The sequence below is a fragment of the Cupressus sempervirens genome, chromosome 10 (assembly GCF_028749045.1).
Source record: "Cupressus sempervirens isolate cs-2001-9-10 chromosome 10, ASM2874904v1, whole genome shotgun sequence".
NCBI lineage: Eukaryota > Viridiplantae > Streptophyta > Pinopsida > Cupressales > Cupressaceae > Cupressus > Cupressus sempervirens.
Window position 1 is genome coordinate 777,538,482 of NC_143127.1, and position 19,499 is coordinate 777,557,980.

At 41.7% G+C, this 19,499-nt stretch overlaps 1 protein-coding gene across 8 annotated transcripts in view; it reads left to right on the top strand.

Moving 5' to 3' along the window:
* Window positions 1-19,499, top strand: part of LOC149536178 (uncharacterized) — a 203,970-nt gene that overhangs the window by 149,838 nt on the left and 34,633 nt on the right. The gene's annotated exons all lie outside the window — the stretch shown is intronic.

The window sequence follows — 19,499 nt, forward strand, 5'->3', positions numbered from 1 at the left end:
CATGTAGCTTGATGCCTGTACAGTGCTTGAACTCTGCTGAAATTGTTGATATTAGTTGTGAATCAAACTTGGTACAGAAAAATGTGGATTCCAAATTTGCCAGAAAAAGGATAATATACTGTTTTTCTTACAAATGTAAATCATTTCTAGCTGGAAGAGATGGCTGTGAAAAACTTTAGTGTGATCCTTAAATAGAATCACCACCAAAGAGCATGAGGGTTTTTGTTCTCAGGCTTGAAGTGGAAACTCAGAGGGCTTTCATTCTTTCAATTTTGTTGTCAGTAAAATTGTAAAGTAGTCGACGGGCCCCTTTGGGAAGGTTCTTGTTATCTAGCCAACGGGCCCTTCGGTAATTGTTATGTAGCCAACAGACCCCTTGGGAAGGTTCTTCAGGAAGTATATAAACACCATCCGAGATCACTGTAATCATCATCAAAAGCATTATGTAATCTCTTTGGCATATGTGAATAATAAAAGGAGTATTGCTGTTCTTGTCTATTGTCTGTGTGCATTAATCTATTTACCCCATATGATAAACATTTGGCGCCATTGCCCGATGGACCTGGAATGAAGGCAGAGGAATAAAGACTAATGCCGAATTAGCTGAACAAAAATAAGAATAAGCTGAAGGAAAAAGATGAAATACGCACAGCACAAGGGAATTTAATTTTGGCACAACAGGCTGAATGCAAATGAAGGTTTCAGCAGATTGCCGACAGACACCGAAGCATTGAGGAATTGCTGGAAGAGACTCGATAGGGGTTGGATTTGGTGGAAGAAGCAAGGGAGGAATTTCTTAACCTGCATATATTGATGGAAGAGAATCCAGACGAAAGGGAATTAACTCACACGGCTCGAAGTGCCGAGGGAGCATAAGCGTGGAGTGAACTCTTTGTCCAAGATACACTTCTAGAACGGACAACTTCGCTTGACGAAAACCCTTCTTCACCAAATAGCACGATTATTGGAAATAAAACGACTGTTCAAAATAGCGCGGGTGTTCAAAATAGTGTGGGTGTGCAGAACAACGCGGGTGTTCAAAACATCGTGGGTGTGCAAAACATCGTGGGTGTGCAGAACAACGCGGGAGTTCAAAACAGCGCAGGAGTGCAAAATAGCGCAGTTACACAACAAATCCCTCAACCTCGAATAGTAATGGCTGGACTAAAGGAAAAATTACCAAAGTTTGATGGTGAAGGAATGGCTGATCCAATCAGACATTGTAAGACATGCGAAACAATTTGGACAGCGAATGGCGTAATTGATACAGATGAATGGGTGCAACAATTTCCAGCAACCCTATGGGGTGTAGTAGTTGATTGGTTTGCCGACACAGATCCTCGAGATTCAATTGCTGTGTGATGACAATGAAATTGTAGCAGAAATCTACACCACAAAGCAAGGGAAAAATGAAACCGTCCGTGTATATGCCAGAAAGCTCAAAGAATTAATAAATAAAATGGAAAGTAAGCCGGTAGATGGGCTGAAAAAGTGATGGTTCATTGAGGGATTACGCCTGGAGTTAAGGAAGAAAATGAAGATAGTGCTGCCATCATCATACACCGAAGCATACAATCGGGTGATGGACTTGGAGAGTGAACATAAAACAAAAAAGAAGAAGAAAAGTAGCTCATCCGACTTAGATGACGTGTCTACGGAAGAAGATAGCAGTGATGATGAAAAGGGCAGCAAAAAGGTCCGAGCTCTCCATAAGGATATGATCCGAATGATGAAGGAATTAAAAAATATGTAGAAAGAGACGAAGGGAAATGAGCTATGGTGCACTGAATGCAAGACAAAAGGTCACATGAAGGGATCCTATCCAAAGAACCAGTTTTGTGAGATCTGCCAAATTATGGAACATTCCATAAAAGAATGCCCCTTCAATATGAAAACGAGAGGACCTCAACAAGTGCCCCTGACACAGGAGGCTTCTGTGTCCAGTGGGAGAAAAAACACTAGCAGTGATGGTGCCACTTTGGGTGGGTACAGAACCAATAGAAGAGAGCAGAAAAACAATACCACCAATAATAATGGGAGCCGCAGCTGAATTTAGTACGATGCGAATGACCGCTTGATGGTTCAATGCCGAGCATGCAATTTGTGGGGCCACTTTGCTTGAAACTGTACATCGACAAACACACCAAAGTTGTTATGCAGATGGTGCGGTCCGGGAGATCATGAAGATGCCAAGTGCTCGAAATCAGGAGTGAATTTGATCACCATCGGGTCGGATGAAGAGGAGGTCCTGGCAATCACACGGAAACAATCAAAATTGTACTCCAACCTGGCAGAAGAAAAGAAGAGATTGGAGAAAGCACAGGCGGAAATTGAGAAAGCAACACAGGTGGAGAAATCACAATTGAAGGACACTAACGATACCTCAACAAGGAACTGCGCGGAACAAAAGATCATACAACAAATATTACAAACTGAAGTACTAGTCAAAACAAACGATCTGCTGCTCACAATGCCTCAACTTCAGTCAGCACTCACAAACATTGCTCCAACTGCTAAATTACCAGGAGAACAAGGGAGAAGGAAAGTAGAGCAAGTGCAGAGGACCTAATGCTGCTAGCCCTCACGTCTGGATGACATCTGACAATCGTCGAGATGGGAATTCTGGGAACTGTTTTGATCGACACAATTGTGGACAAAGGGTCCGACGTGAATGTGTTACCAGAGGATAACTGGAAGAGGTTGGGATAGTCAACGTTGTGGCCACCTACATGTGAATTGCTAATAGCGGACCAATACGGTATCAAACCTCTCGACATCTTGATGGCACAACCAGTGACGATTGGAACATAGCTGTTCCTACTCGATTTCTTTGTCATCCCGTTGAAAAGAAGAGGACATGATGCCATTTTGGGCCGAGGATGGCTCATACAAGAAAAAGTTAAACATGATTGGAAGAAGAATATACTATCATTGGAAAGCAAAGGATGAAAATTCATTATTCATTTACACATGCAAATGGTGGGTGAAGAAGCTCTATCATTAGATTCTGAAGAAGAGAATGAAGGAAAGCAGCGAATGGAACTAGATTAGAAAGGAGTCCTACGGCTGGAAGGAGGATCAACAGACGATGATTTGGATTCGTTGAACAGTCTTTTCCATTGGTAGATGGAGGACTATGAGCTATTCCAGAGCTGCAACATACTAACGATAGAGGAAGGACACAACGAAGACGGATTTTCAAAAGAATTCAAGGAAATAAAAGAGGGAGACGCACCGCTGGATGAAACACCCGCCCATGTATTCGGTGAGGGGAAACCAATCAAATATAATGAAGCCACAATGTAAACCATGAATTTGGGAGATGAGGCCGAACCAAAAAACATACTGGTGGGGGATAATTGGGATCCAGTACTAAAAGCAGCGGCATTTAAAATATTTTTGGAATACAAAGATATATTCATGTGGACATATAAGGATTTGAAGGGACTTCCGTCAGAGCTGTGTGTTCACTGCATTCCGTTGGTCGAAGGTACAGTGCCTGTACGGAAGCGGCCTTATAGGATGAATAGGAACTACGTAGCGCGGGTTACAAAAGAAATTAATCGAATGCTAGAGGCTGGTATTATTTTTAAGGTTCAAACCAGTGAATGGGTGTCGCCCATAGTCATATCCTTGAAGAAGGATACCACCCAAATCAGGATATGTGTCGATTTCAGATGCCTCAATGCAGTAACAATCAAGGACCCCTTCTTGATACCATTCACAGACAACATATTGGAGGAGGTAGCTGGACATGAGATTTATTCATTTATGGATGGGTTTTCGAGATACAATCAGATTTGCATAGCAGAAGAAGACAAACTGAAAATGACATTTGTGGTAGAAGCGGGGTGTACGCATACAATCGAATGCCATTCGGCTTGTACAATGCGCAAACGACATTCCAAAAAATCATATTGCACATATTTGACAAAATGTCTGTCAGGAATTTCAAAGCATTCCTAGATGATTGGTCTGTATTCAGCACTGAAGACAAACATCTGGTGGCATTGGGTGAATGCATGGAAAAATGTCAAAGGGTGCGCCTCACTTTAAATCCAAAGAAGTGCAGATTCATGGTCTCGCAACGAAAATTACTTGGACATATAGTCTGCAAGGAGGGGTTGAAAACAGATCCAGACAAAGTCAGAGTGGTAATGGAAATGCAGCCGTCTACAAACGTAACAGATGTAAAGTCATTCCTGGGACACATAGGCTATTATAGAAGATTCATCAAAAACTTTGCCAAAGTATTATACCCATTGGACAGGTTAACATGCAATGGGGAACCGTTCAAATGGGAGAAAGAAGAGGATGAGTCATTCGAAGGGTTGAAGGTACTGTTGGCCACAACACCTATATTGGTGTACCCAGATTGGAACAAGGAATTTCATGTTCACGTGGACGCATCCAACTATTCAATTGGAGCAACTTTGGCGTAGACAGGCAACCGTGGACTAAAACCTGATATATTTTGCCAGTGGACTACTGTCATAAGCATAACAAAACTACAACACAATAGAACGAGAAGCCTTAGGAATGGTCTACGCAGTGTAGAAGTTTTGACATTACTTGCTGGTGACACTATTCGTGTTTAATGTCGACCATCAAGATCTGTTGTACTTGGTGAATAAACCTATCATCAAAGGAAGAATCAACCGGTGGTTACTTTTGTTGCAAGAATTCACCTTCAAGATCATTGTATGGCCTGAGAAGCATCATGTCAGTGCAGACCATCTATCGCGAATTAAAACAGGTGAACCGACAGATGGAGTGAACGATGATTTCCCTGATGCACAGTTATTCCAACTTGCAGTACTGCCAAAATGGTACGAGTATTGGGGAATATCTTTTCACGGGATGACCACTGACGGAGATGCCACAAAATGAAAGGCGAAAGTTAGTAATCAGGAGCCGTACATTTCAATTGATTAATGGATTACTGTATAAAATGGGGCCTGATCACATCTTGCGACGGTGTGTGTTAGAAGAGGAAATACTGAGAGTGTTGAAGGAAGCACATGAGGGTCTAGCAGGAGGGCATATGGGACTTGATACCACAACACGGAAAATATTGCTGGCAGGATTGTGGTGGCCGACAGTGTACAACAATGCATGGGAATGGGTCATCGGGTGTGACACTTGCCAAAGTGCCGGACAACCACTAAAAAGACTTTATGCTGCTTTACCCCTCACACGCGTAGGAATTATTCGAACATTGGGGATTGGATTTCGTGGGACCCTTGAGAGTAAGCCAAAGGCATCGATGCCAATATATAGTCGTAGGTATGGAATACTTAATGAAGTGGATGGAAGCACGGGCCCTACCGGATAACTCAGTGGTTAGTATGGCAAAATTCATATATGAACAAATAATCACTCGGTATGGGATTCCACTTCAGATAACAAGTGATCGTGGAGGGCATTTTGTTAATCATGTCATTAAACTGTTAATGACGGAATTCAAGATATATAATTCTCTATCAAGCCCGTACTATCCACGAGCAAATGAATAGGCTGAGGCTACGAACAAGATTCTGGTAGCAATCATCTACAAGTCATGTGTGGTCGAAGGTGAAGACTGGGAGGAGAAATTGCTCTCTGCCCTATGGGCATACCGCATGGCATACAAGGTGACAACGGGACATACATCGTTTTAGTTGATGTTTGGACAGGAGGCGGTGGTACAAACAGAATTTATAATACCGAGTCTGAGGATTGCACTGGAGAATAAGTTGGGGACATTGAAAGCTTGAGGGAAAGGTTGCATAATTTGAACAAACTCGAGGAGAAGCGACTGTTGGCACAATGGGCCACGAAGGTAACGTAGAATAGGCACAAAGCGTGGCATGATAAACACCTGAATTTGAACAAGTTCCAACCGGGACAGCTGGTGTTGAAGTATGATGGATGAAATGAAATCAAGCCAGACAAGTTTAAAGTCAAATGAGTTGGGCCATACCTGATCCGCGAAGTAGGCGATAATGGAGCAATAAAGTTTTGGACACTAGACGGGTAGGAAATTCGCAAAACGGTGAATGGTTCCAAGTTGAAAGTATATCATGCGTGACTTGTTCCATCATCGACGCGTATCGAAGATTAGTAAAATTCTGTGATTTAAAAAGAAGAAAGAAAGTCCACTATATGGTGGCTTAAGTTAAGCTGAAAGGAACCGTATGACATAGTCACCGTACGGCTCCCCTTCTATCCAAGTACCGTACGGTCTCTCCTTTCATTTAAACATTGTACGGAGTTTTGCAGGAGTTAATCACCGTACGGCTATAGCCCCTTGATGTGCAACGAAGATTGTATTCTTTCATCGTACAAATTTTTAGAAGTTATATTAATCAGCACCGTACGGTTTTCTAATTAATGTCATCGTACGACAATTTTATGAAGTAACTGTACGGTGTTTAGGGGCCGATTTTATTGCTTCCATCGTACGGCTTCTTCTAATAGCCTTATGTCCGTATAGACCTTGCAGTCAAGGAACAACAAAAATATATATCTTTGGATATCCACCATACAAAAGTGTGGCTTCTCTTGGTAGACACAGTATGACAATATCACCTGGCAGAGTAAGTAGAGATTGCCATTCGACAATTACAATTTATCTACTGGGCATCTATGTACAAAGCAGACAAAGGAAGGAGTGATGACAGGGAGCAAGATAGAAACTTGCATGGCGAAAAGGAGCCATTTACAAATTCGCAAGGTATTCAAGGAAAGACCATACGACATCCAGTGTTTTAACTTGTGGCAAGACAGGAGTTCGTACGACATTCTCTACACCTATTCCATACGCCATTTCCTTGCTTGTTTTTATGTTCCACATGGTCTATACGGCATAGGAGATAATAAATTGCAGTCAAGTAGAAGCTCGTACGGATATCTGGATACTTCTTGAGGAAGGGTACAAATTGAAAGGCCATACGGCCAGTCAGATGGAATACCCTGAACAAAATTAGAGCAGAAATCTGAAGTCTATATCATTTGGCTGTGCAAGTGAGGGATTGTTTAGCTTTCATTCGAGGAAGGGCTGTATGGATCCATATGGACGTTAGGGAAGGAAAAGAATTTGTGCAGAGAAATAACTGACCAAAGAATAAATGGAGTCTATAGGCAAGAGAAAGTGGAAAAGAGAGTTGGAAGAATCGACAACAGGGAAGAGCATGAAAATGTCAACAGGTAACCAGAATGAAGGCACCGATAGCAGCAACAAGCAAAAGTGTAAGGCACAGGCACCTACAACCATTGAGATCACATCTCAGAATATAGCATTTGAAGGATTCAACGGTATGGACTATAGAAAGTGGTGGCAGGAAACTCAGGACAGTCACCCAGTAAAAGCCAACATTAGAAGGGCACAAGTGGAATGGAATGGGCAATTTGGATGCTTGTTTTTTGCATTTGAAAATACAAGGGTTTCTTGTACATCATGATTGAGACTTATGGTAGGGGTTCTCGGAAGAGCACATTTCAGTACTTGGGAAAAGACTTGGTAGTTTCATTCAAAGCAGCAGATTTCATGCTGGTGTTTGGCATACTAGGGCCGCAGCGAAAGAAGTTTTAACCTAAGAAGATTTCCAAGGAGGTAAAAATGTTTTTGATTAGATTGGTATGCAGAGACATGGCTGAAGCAGAATAAGAAGCGTTGGCTGAGACATCAAAAGGTAAGGGATTGAAGAAAATAGACATTTAGGAGGGACCGTAGCGATGCTTGATGGATTTGGTAAAGAGAAAACTTACGGGATCAAGTAGGGCATCTGATAACTCCTTTTCGTAGGTATCCATGATGAACGACATAATGAATGGGAAGGTGTATGATTGGGCATCTGTGCTGGTTGAACGTATGCATGAATTTATGACTCTCTAGCATAAGACATTTTATATGCCGCATTATGCCATAGGTCTCTTCCTCGATGCTACAACGTGGATGATTCTAGAAGATAGGTTGGAGGCGAGACCTTGACCATTGGCTCCTGAGGAACCTCCTATCATGTAGTGGAGACACTTAGACTTAGCCACTGGGCACAAGGGCTCTATAGGACATAAGAGACCCCGGCTTGATATAGGAGGTGATATGGATAGCAGACGGCAGGAGACATCTTCCGAGGAAAACAGTGTGGGGGAGGAAGAAGGGGAAGACGATGACGAAGAGGTTGAGATTGTCATAGCCATTCCCTTGTTATTTTTGCACCCTACACTATTTGCCACTTCCTGTTTGGTCCCAGCAGGCATGCACATGGCACATATACTAGGGTTTGGACAGAGACGGTAGCCGATAGTGATGACTGCAATGCCCTAGCAGGCGGTTATAGTAGCAACACCCTGGCAGCATGGGGTAAGGCCTCCCCCAGTTTGACCAGCATTTGGGTTTGCCGTGGGATTTGCACGTGTGGCAGCACTTGTTAGCCGAGAGAGTATGCCGGCTCCTATTGAAGCACTTCCGATAGCAGAAATTGTGACACCTGCCGAAGCACAACTAGCACCAGAATCTGTGGCACCTACAGCAGAGAGTGTGCCAGAGGGGGGAGAGGAGATTGCCATGGAGGTACTTGACTTACCAACACCAGAGATAGCAGAGAGCCAGAGTATGCCTGGTGTGCACTTGGATGTAGTAGGGTCAGATGTAGTAGTTATGATGGATGCAACACTCTTAGCATCACCCAAGTGTAATAGGGAGAGTAGAGCGCAGAGGTTGAGTACTTACTTGAGTACGCAGTTCCACCGTACTCTAGTACCTCGGAGGGCCTGCATGCAAACACCTACACGAGATGAAATTCCAGAGGGAGACACTCTGCAGGAACAACTAGTGGAGCCAGTACAGGATGTGGGACCGTCGTATAGTGCTGTGGAGCATATGGCGGAAGTAGTAGAGAGGGCTATGGGTGTGTAGCAGGAACATCTAGTAGCACGGAGATAGGGATAAGAGACATTTCTTGTTGATGTGGTAGCCCTAGCAATGTAGGCTTGCCAGGTGTTAGCTTCGATGGAGACTCAGGCGTTGGACTCACTAGTGAAGGAGTTGGAGGGAGTCGTATCTTTTATGAGATTGGGATGCCCAACTGCCTTTACAATCTGTTTTGAGGAGCGGGGAGGGCCGGATGTGGAGACTGCAAAGATGCGACAGGACTGGGCCATAACGAGAGATTTTGGGATGGAGAGCCGAGTAGAGGCTTTGATTCATGAGGTAGTGAAGTTATACAGGCAGGCGTATTACACTCTTCAGAGGAGCTAGGCAGATCAGGTAGCAGCTAAGAGGGCTTGGGAGGAGTCAACTGTCAGGTTGGCCTCAGAGAGGATAGCTTGAGAATTCGAGAGGGCAACCCTATTAGGTAGACAAAGTCAGCTACAAAAGTTGGCAGCAAAAAAGGAACAGTTGGTATTTGAAAAGGAACAAGTAGCAATAGGAAAGGAGAAAGAGTTGGGGAAATTGCAGAAATGATTCAGTTAGCTCTAGCGCTTCAGATGGAGGCAGAAGCAGAACTGAAGGTTAGGAAAGAGCAAGTCTACAAGCTACAGGCAGAGCTGAACAAGTTGAGTGCGCGGACGGCCACGATGCCAGGGACGCATCCCTCTGTTTTGTATTTATGTATTGATGTACTTTGGTTATTTTGAGTTTTGTTGTATTGTTATCCGGAGACGACTTTTCTTTTTGGGGGGATGATGTCGGTAAAATTGTAAAGCAACCGACGGGCCCCTTCGGGAAGGTTCTTGTTATGTAGCCGACGGACCCCTTCGGGAAGTATATATACACCATTCGAGATCATTGTAATCATCATCAGAAGCATTGTGTAATCTCTTTGGCATATGCGAATAATAAAAGGAGTACTGCTATTCTTGTCTATTGTCGATGTGCATTAATCTATTTACCCCATACGGTAAACAAATTTCACATGCCAAGGGGTTTCACCTTGAATGATTGAATTGGAAAATTAAATTTAAAATAGTGACAATAGATGATTTCCCTCGAGTGCTTGTGTCTCCTTCTATTGTCCCTTGATTACATTCCAGTTTTACTTTTCTCCCTCTTAATAGTGTTTTAAGAGCATTTCTAAAATAAAGTATTACATAGGCCTTATGTGTCATTTAGGCAGCCGTTTCTACAAGAACTGCCAAATTGCCCTTAGGAGAAGATGATCGGGCTCAACTTGAAATGAATGGTCTCTTTTTGTGCTTCTTTCTCTTATTTTTAGATATCTCTTGATAAGGATATTTGGTATCTTTAATGCTTCGGTGTAAGATAGTGTCTTTATGGTGATCTTTCTCAGTTGATTATCTACTATTAATTATATATTAGATTAATGATATAAGAAAAGTGAATAATTTATATATTAGATTAATAATATTAAAAAGTGAATAATAGACTTGGGAGATTAAATCATTAGACATTGATAACTATAGTAGTAATAGGGCTTCCCTATAGACGCTCACCAAAATCAACTAGCTTGGTGCCAAGCCTATTTTCAAGGACTAGGATCATCATGTATCTTGGTTATTTCCGATGCTTTTGGGCTTGGCTGCACTAAAATTTGTATATTGTCCTTTTTTTTGTTCACACAAATGGGTTTCTTCTCAAACCTAGTTTTCTTTGGTTAGAGCAACCACCTCCATGGTTGGTTCTTTGCTCTTACACAACTATGAATGTAGCTTTTTGTCTTCCATTTGGAGTTTTTTGGGTCCCTTTGGTACCTTCGTTTGCCTAAATGACAATTTATTTCCTACAATTTTGTTTGATTTTTCTACAAGTTTCGACCATTGTAGAGGTCATTTTTGGTAACAAGGGACTATTTATGTCACCTAGAGTTCTTATGAACCCTCAATATTTTTTCTACAACCAAGACTCCTATTTTCTCAGTATTTAGAGATCTTTCAGTTAGCTGGCTAGGGTTTCTTTGAAACCTTTTTCTAGTTGAGTTGGCTAGGGTTTTTTGAGAGGTTTTCCTAGCTATTTGTCAAAATGTTTTGGGTCTTCTAAAATTCTTGCATGGGATGCATGCCTAGAAATTTGTTGTTCAGCCTCAAAATCAGTTCTTGTTGTTTGTCCTAGTCTTGTTAATTTCACAAACTCACATGTTGATCATATTCTTTGTTGATATTTGTGTTGGCATTTGGTAAACTGCATCTGACCTTAGTTTTCTATAATGGCATCTTTGATGAATATTTTGCTTTGAGGGGAAAAATATTTTAATGACAAAAACTACAACACTTTTAAGTAGCGCGTGATGATGATCTTTGAACACAAATCTCTTGTTAAAATTGTTTTGGACAAGACTAGCCATCTTGTAGATGAAGGCAAGGAGTAGGATAAACTAGATGAGAAAAATTGGGAAGCTATTACGCTTATCAGACATTTGGTCATTGATGATTTTATGGTCATTGATGATTTTATGTAGGTTCCTTCTTGAAAAATAGTTGTAGAAACTTGGAGCCATATAAAAGTGCTAAATGAAACCTTTGAGAAGAGTTAGTCATTCTTCTTAAAGAATATGCTCTTCACAATCATGATGAATGAACAGGTGTCCATAGAATCATCTCAATAAAATCAAGGACATTCGAGATCCTTTAGAAGCAATTGGATGAAAAATGGAAGAAGACATGGGGGTGATCACCCTAAAAAGTTCATTGTCTTCTTATGAGCACTTTGTTGAGACTTGACTTAAGATTTTTAGGTCTCTGTACAATGCTTTTAGTACAAGATCATTGGAAGTAACTATATTGCAGTGGTACCAATTCATCATCCAAAGAACTAGCCTTCATAACCCACAATCTCTCCTCGCAGTCTTTTGGGTAGAAATATTTTGGTCTTGCATGAAAAGGCTTGAAGAAGAAGATTTTGTGCTATGAAAGTATGGGTCATATGAAGTTAGATTGCCCTAAACGACTAGTTGCACAAGACAACCAAAGTGATTCACACCATAAAGAAAATGCTATAGAGCACACTAAGGAGAACAAGTCTTCCGTTTATGCCTTCGTGGCCAAAAAGAGTTGCAAACCATGTAAAATCCTTTGCTTGGTATATTGATTTAGGTGCCTCTTGTCACTTCAATCATCGATGGGATTGGCTCACAAATTTTTAGCCATTCTCACATTCAATTATTTTTGGAGGGGAGTAGACTATTGTTGGAAAGGGCAATATACAAATTCAGTTTGGAGGGAGGAAACTGACTTTCCTCAAAGCGCTCTATGTTCCAATAATGGAAGTCAACCTATTATCAATCAAATTTTGCGACGTTCTCCTTGGCTAGGCGTGACCTTCAGTTTACATCAGTGTAGTATCATTGATTGGGAGACTTAGTCTACTATTGTCGTAGGTTTTCAGGATCATAGTCTATTCAGACATTTTGGCTTTGGTGATTCTTCAAAGCTTGCCATGGCAGACAAGCTCTCCTTAGTACACTTTGGCATTAGTGGTATGGGCACTTAAATGTGCACTATCTTTCTCAGCTTGTTCGGGAAGATCTTTTCATTGGATTGCTAGAGATTAGACCCAAACCCTTGGAGATTGTGTGGTATGTGAGGCAAGGAAGAGGCATCAAACTCCATTTTTAGATGGCGCCTCAAGGAGAGCTTCTAATGTACTACAATTGGTCTATGCTGATGTCTGTAGACCTATGGATGCTCTTGTTATTGGGTCTAGATATTTCTTACATTTTGTTAATGATTTTAGTTGTAAAATGTGGCTATATTTCCTTGGTAAAAAAATCAGAGGAATTTGTTTGGTTTCAAAAGTTCAAAGCATCTGTACAAAAAGAGCCTAACGTTGTTGACAAAATTATATTAAGCTATTGGGAAAACATGTGTGGTATGTTGTTGGTAGTTGATATGACCGAGGGGTAGGTAGTTGTGGTCGTGACAATTCATGTCGTACCCCCTCGTAAACTATATGTACATTTCTGCCAATGGAAGAAAGCAACCATGCTATATTCTATCATTCTCGCTTGTAAGCTTGTGAATGTAATTTGTTGCTGATATTAATGAAATTCATGATAGTTCTTTGATAATGTTTTGCAATTACTTTGTCTAGATATTTGTTGTATGCATTAAATTCTGTTTACCCATAAGTAGTAAACATTTGGCATCGTTGCCGACCGGATCTCAGAAGTGACAAAGGTCACGGAATATGGTGAATAAATGAGACTTCTTGCTAACAAAAATATCATCACTAACGACAGAGTTATAGAGCTCTTTGAAGGGGAACATGCCCTAACCAAGAACTTCCTAATTTTTTTCGGGTAGCCATCAAAACTTTTGTATGAAGGGAGGTTGCATTGGCGGAAGTTGCCAAAGGTACTGTGTGGGACACATTGCTCGTAAGCCCCGTTGCCAATAGTTTGTTGCCTCACCTTCCTTGTCTACTAGCACAAGCATCCTTTGTGTAGACGAACCAAAGGGAGGAAATTGAGCAGGAACAATGCCGCCAATAGATCTTGCAGAATTTTACAGAGAATAATTGTTGGGAGGAGGAAGAATGTGATGGAACCCGGCAAAGGATCAACCCATGAACTATAAACCCTTGAGAAGGGAGAATAAAAGGAACATTGTAAATTTGTAATGACAAGGTCACATAGTTGACCCACTCATGAATTAATAAAAAATGTTCTATTTAACCATGATGTTTTGTTAGAGAATTTATGCCCAATTTATTGAATAAAGATAGGAATAAGAGGGAGAAATTGAATGCCTTTGAAGCCACACATGAAGCTCTAATCCTCACACAACAAGTGGAATGCCGAGGGAGGTTAAGGCAACTCGCCGAGGGACAACTAGGCAAATGGTTGCCCGAAGGGTACCATAGAGGTGTCATGAAAGGTGACCACGAGGGTGCTACATGAGGTGTAGCAACCAAAGGGGAACACCATGGTTCACCCAAACATAGGTGGGTAGGAAGTAGCGATGAATTACTCGAGGAGACACGACAAAGGCTAAACTTGATTGGGGAAATGCAAGAGCAGTTTATAAACCTATCTTGCACATCACAGACGAAGGACACTCAAGGCCGAAGTGATCGAAGGGAAGGGGGAGAAGCGGTGAGGGTAGTTGAGGAAGTCAGGGCAAGGAGTGTCGGAGGGACACTACACAGTAGTCAAAGAAAACCTGTCTTCCACGGGGATGCGTCCCCTATGGTTTTGGGGTTGTACTCGTATTGGGGATGAAACAGGGATGTGGGGATGGATTTTGGCCATCCCCTGAGTTGTCCCCTTTTTGGCAAATTCAGAAATGTCCCCAAAACAACCATTTTTTTTGACAGGAAACTTGGGGACAGCTAACAGTACTGGGGACGGTTTTGCCGTCCCCTATGTGTCCTTGAAACTGCTGGCCATCCCCTTTTTTCCAGCCAATCTGGTAAAGGCAAAATGCCACCAAAAAAGTATTTTTTATAATTTTTGTTATCTGCGCGGCCCTTAGTCGTCTTAAAGACATAATAAAAATACGCAACCCATATATGGTCTAGTAAAACACTAACTCTTCTAATAATTTTTAGATTTGGCATACTTGCTAAGTGGAAGGAAAAAACATAAGAGTAGTAGCAGCAGTAAGGAAAGATTGTTTTTAGTGAGGAAAGATTGCGTTTAGTATTTAGTAACTATTTTAGTTGGACTTCATTTTATTTCATTCTGATTTCGGCATGGTACTTGGAGCCTTTAGGCATTTTGATTTTTTCTATATATGTATGTGATATTGACATATTGTTATAATGGAAGTATTTAGTATTTGCCATTTGATTAAATTCCACGTATTGATCTTTTAAAATGTCTATGGTGAATGGTTTATCAATTTTATGATACACATATTCGAATTGTGTCTCTATATTTTTAAAAAATCCCCTATGTTTTTAATCGTTGTCTCTTGAGGTCCCGTCCCCTAAATTTTGGCTTCGATCCGTACCCGTACCGGAAACACATTCCTATCCCCTAAAACGTCCCTGCCCTAGAAACTCTGTGGAGCATAGAATAAAACCCATCGAGACCCAACCCAATGAGTTCGGGAATGCAACGAACGAGAGACAACAGTAGTCAAAGCAACATGTCAGACCCCAATCAAAGTGGTTCTCAACAAAAAACTGGAGGAAATAAAAACATGTCTTAGAGACATAAACTATTGAAGTTCACAAGTGACGGGAAGAAGGATCACGTGAGACATTGTCGGACTTGCAAAACTATTTGGATAACAAACAAAGTTTCAAATAAAGATGAACAGGTCTAACAATTCCCAACGACCCTTTGAGGAGTGGTCATAGATTGGTACTCCGACATGGACAAGGAAAAGATAAGTTCATAGGATAATCTGAGGAAGGAATTCCTAGTGAAATCCAGACTGCTTCTGGATGACAATGAAGTAATCACAAAAATATATAGCTCGAAGCAAGGAAAGAAATAAACTGTAAGAGACTATAATCACTAGCTTGAGGAATTGCTTAGGAGGATGGCAATTAAACCAATTGATGAACTAAAGAAAAATTGGTTCATTGAGGGATTAAACGCCTCCCTTAGGAAGAAGATAAAAATAGTGCTGCCAACGTCGTATGTAGATGCTTATGATAGAGCCATGAATCTTGAGAGTGAAAATAAGACGTCAAAGAAGAAGAAAAGATGTCCTCATCTAGAATTGGTGAATCATCTGAAGAGAGCAACGGTGACGATGAATCCAATAAGAAGGTGCAAACCCTCTAGAACGACATGAAAAGGATGATGCAAGAATTCAAAATGATGAAGGGAAGCCCAAGGTGAAGTGATGGAGAGATTTGGTGCACAGAGTGCACACAGAGTGCAAGGAGAGCAGCTACACAAATGGGTCATGCTCAAAGAAATTGTTTTGCGACAGCTGTTAAGTGATGGGTCATTCCACTGAAGAATGCCAATACAATAAGAATACGAGAAGCCAATAGGTGCTCTTCACCTAGGAGCAAGTGTCTACCTCTGAGGCAACCAACCCTAACCAACAAACAAATAATAATGCATCATCTAGAAGTTATGAATCATCTGAAGAGAGCAGCAGTGACAATGAATCCAATAAGAAGGTGCAAGCACTCTAGAAAGACATGGAAAGGATGATGCAAGAGTTCAAAATGATGAAGGGAAGCACAAGGCGAAGTGATGAAGGAGAGATGTGGTGCATAGAGTGCAAGGAGAGTAGCTACACAAAGGGGTCATGCTCAAAGAAATTAGTTTGTGACATCTGCCAAGTGATGGGTCATTCCACTAAGGAATGCCAATACAATATGAAGACAACAAGCCAATATGTGCTCTTCACCCATGAGCAAGCATCTAGCTTTGAGGCAACCAACCCTAATTGAGAAACAAATAATAATGCATCATCCGGGGGCTTCCGAATCAATTGGTGTGGAGGGAGAGGAGGTAATGATAATAGAAGCCAAATATAATATGATTTGAAGGGACTACTGATGATCGTGTTTGAGCGTGTAGCCAGTGGGGCCACTTTGCTCGAGACTACAAAAAGAATGACACACCACAAAATTTGTGTCGATGGTGCAGCCTCAGAGATCATGAAGATGCTAAATGTGTGAAGCCCTACGTGAACCTTCTCAACATCGAAGGAAAAGATGTATTTGCTATCATTTGAAGCCAAGCATAACAAGTATATCTTGATCCCCATACTGAAAAGAAGATGGTACGAGACACAAAGGAAGAAATAGAGAAGGCCATGAAAGTAAGGAAGGATATGCATGTGGCAACGAGCACTTCCAGGCAGATAGAAGCATAAAACAATCTATTACGATAGATGTTACAAATGGAGGTACCAGTCAAAATTCAGGGTCTCCTCTATACCATGTCTCAATTGAAGACAACATTATTAAATACTTGTCCCGCACAACCTAGCACCACTCCGCAATCTAGCACAGTGCAACAAATGTGCGTCTTGGGTGGGTTGATAATGGACCCTATGCTATTGGCGGTGAATAATGGCTGACCCCTGATGATTGTTGAAATGGGCATCTTGCGAACAATTCTTACACACACCATAGTCGATGGTGGGTCATGTATTGTTCCCGAACGGTTTCGGAGATCTTCCAGAAAGTTTTGGAAAATTTCCCAAACGATTGCAAAGATGCTCCTGTGCTGTGCGACCTCAGTTGCCCGTGTTATACGATTATTGCCTGTGCTATGTGGCCACTGCCCGTGTTGCGCGACCACTTTTCCGAATGGTTTCAGAGATGCTCCCGTGTTGTGTGGCCACTGCACATGTTGCACGGATTCAGTTGCCCGTGTTGCGCGGCCACTTTCCCGAATGGTTTCGGAGATGCTCTCGTGCTACATGACCTCAACCAGTGTTGCGCGGCCTCAGTTGCTTGTGCTATGCGGCTACTACCCGTGCTGTGCGACCACTACTTGTGCTGCGCGACCACTTTCCCGAATGGTTTCAGAGATTCTTTCGACGGTTTCTGCTCTGATACTGTCATGTTCCTGAGTACAGAGGATTGGGTAACTGGTGGAGATGAAGCTTGAATAATCCGTACGTGAATGAAAAGATCAGCCGTACAATGCAATGGGGTCCATACAGTGGAGGAAAGTGGAGAAAGTACAGAGGAGTTGTTGAGAAGTCCTTACAGTGCCATAGCAAGGTGCAGGAGAGGCCGAATGGTATCCACAGGAGGGCCGTACAGTGAAGAAGTAGGAACCGTACGGAGGGTGTGTCAAGGTGACTCCCGTACGGTAGAGATCAAAGGTTATACGATGATGGTATGTTTTAGGCTATATGGTGGAATTAGCAGGTTGTACGGTGCAAATGAAGAGCAGTATAGAAGTTTGGAGAAGGGACAATCGTCAATGAGTATTCGTGTCGGAAGTGATACAACCACAACAATGATGGTGATTTGCTCATACAAAAATAACAACAAATTTAGATGAACTCCAGACAATAATAGAGACTTGAATACAAATAATCTTTCAATCAATATTTGCCAAAGATGATGCTTTGATTTTCCAGATCTGAGCAAAGTAATACATGCAACAACGGACTAGGGTGAGGGTTGAATCCCACCGAAATCGCACAAGCCAAATAGGGAAGAATTTTCACTTTCGAAATGGCAAATGATCCAAAACTCCAACAGGAATTTGTAGTACATAGAAAATAATCCAAAAGCATACCCAAAGACTACCTACAAGCCGTGCCTAAATACTCGTTGGGAAACTTTTCGAGATGTACAAAGATAGCCAACAATGGCACAAACTAGGGAAACAAAATAAAAATGGGTCCGAGATATATTAAATCAATCGAAACCACAAATACAAATATTAACTTGGGCCCCATCTTAATTAATTAAAATAACTAATTAAAGGTCCTTATATTATTTAAATTTTGGGACCAATTAATTAATTAATTTAATTTAATTATTCTATTAAAATTTGGGGACATGACAAATCCTTGCTGCCCAAAGATTGCTTGCCCTCAACCAATCCATCATCTGACGAAACATCAATAGCTCCAGGGTCCCAAATCAAATACGTGGGCAAAATGAGTGAATTGTCATCAAACCTCCCTTGCACTACACTGTCATTAAGTATTTGTTGCGCCACTCTGATATAAACATTGTCATAGCCTTCACCAGGATCCCACTGACACAGATTGATGAAATCTTTCATGTCATTATGTTCAAAAATCTCTTTGGGTATGGTCACACACACAGACACTAATGCTGGCACAAACTTACTCGTTGACACAACCAGAACAATCACTATTATATTCCTGACGGATGAAACCTTGATGAAGAGAGCTTTAGTGGTGAGAATGTCGATGAAGTGGGCCTTGACTGTGAGATCCTTGGCGATAGGAGCTTTGGCGAAGGGTGCCGTGATGATGGAAGCCTTAGCAAAGAGTACCTCAGTAAAGGGAACCTTTGCAGAAAAAAATCTCAATGGAGAGTACCTTAGCGGCAAACAAAATTTTAGCTGTAGATAAAACCTCAATGACATGCAGAACCTCAATTAAAGCCTCGATGATGGATAGAGCCTCGACAGCGAGCAATGTCTCAATGGCAGCAAACATAGCTAGTGCGACCGATGAAGCCAAAATGATGGACACACAATGATGATGGAGACAACCATGACATCGTTGACGGATACAACTATAGCGACTGATACACCCTTGACGACGGATATAGATTTGATGTTGGTGATGGACACAACGATGTTGACAGATGCAACGACAACGACGAACATGATGATGGACTTGGCAATAGATACAGCTGTAGTGACGACAATGGACACAACGAAGATGACATACATGATGACGGTGGTGGTGTCAGACATGGCAATGGACAAGGTGGCGGTGATGACAACAGACACAATGATGATGATGGATATGGTGACGATGACAACAAAGGACACAATGATGGTGACGGACATGAACTCGACGATGAACATGGATTCAATGTCGGTGATGGACACAATGGTGACAGATATGAACTTGTGGATTCAGTGTTAGTGATGGACATAATGGTGACAAATATGAACTCGACAAGGGACATGAACTCG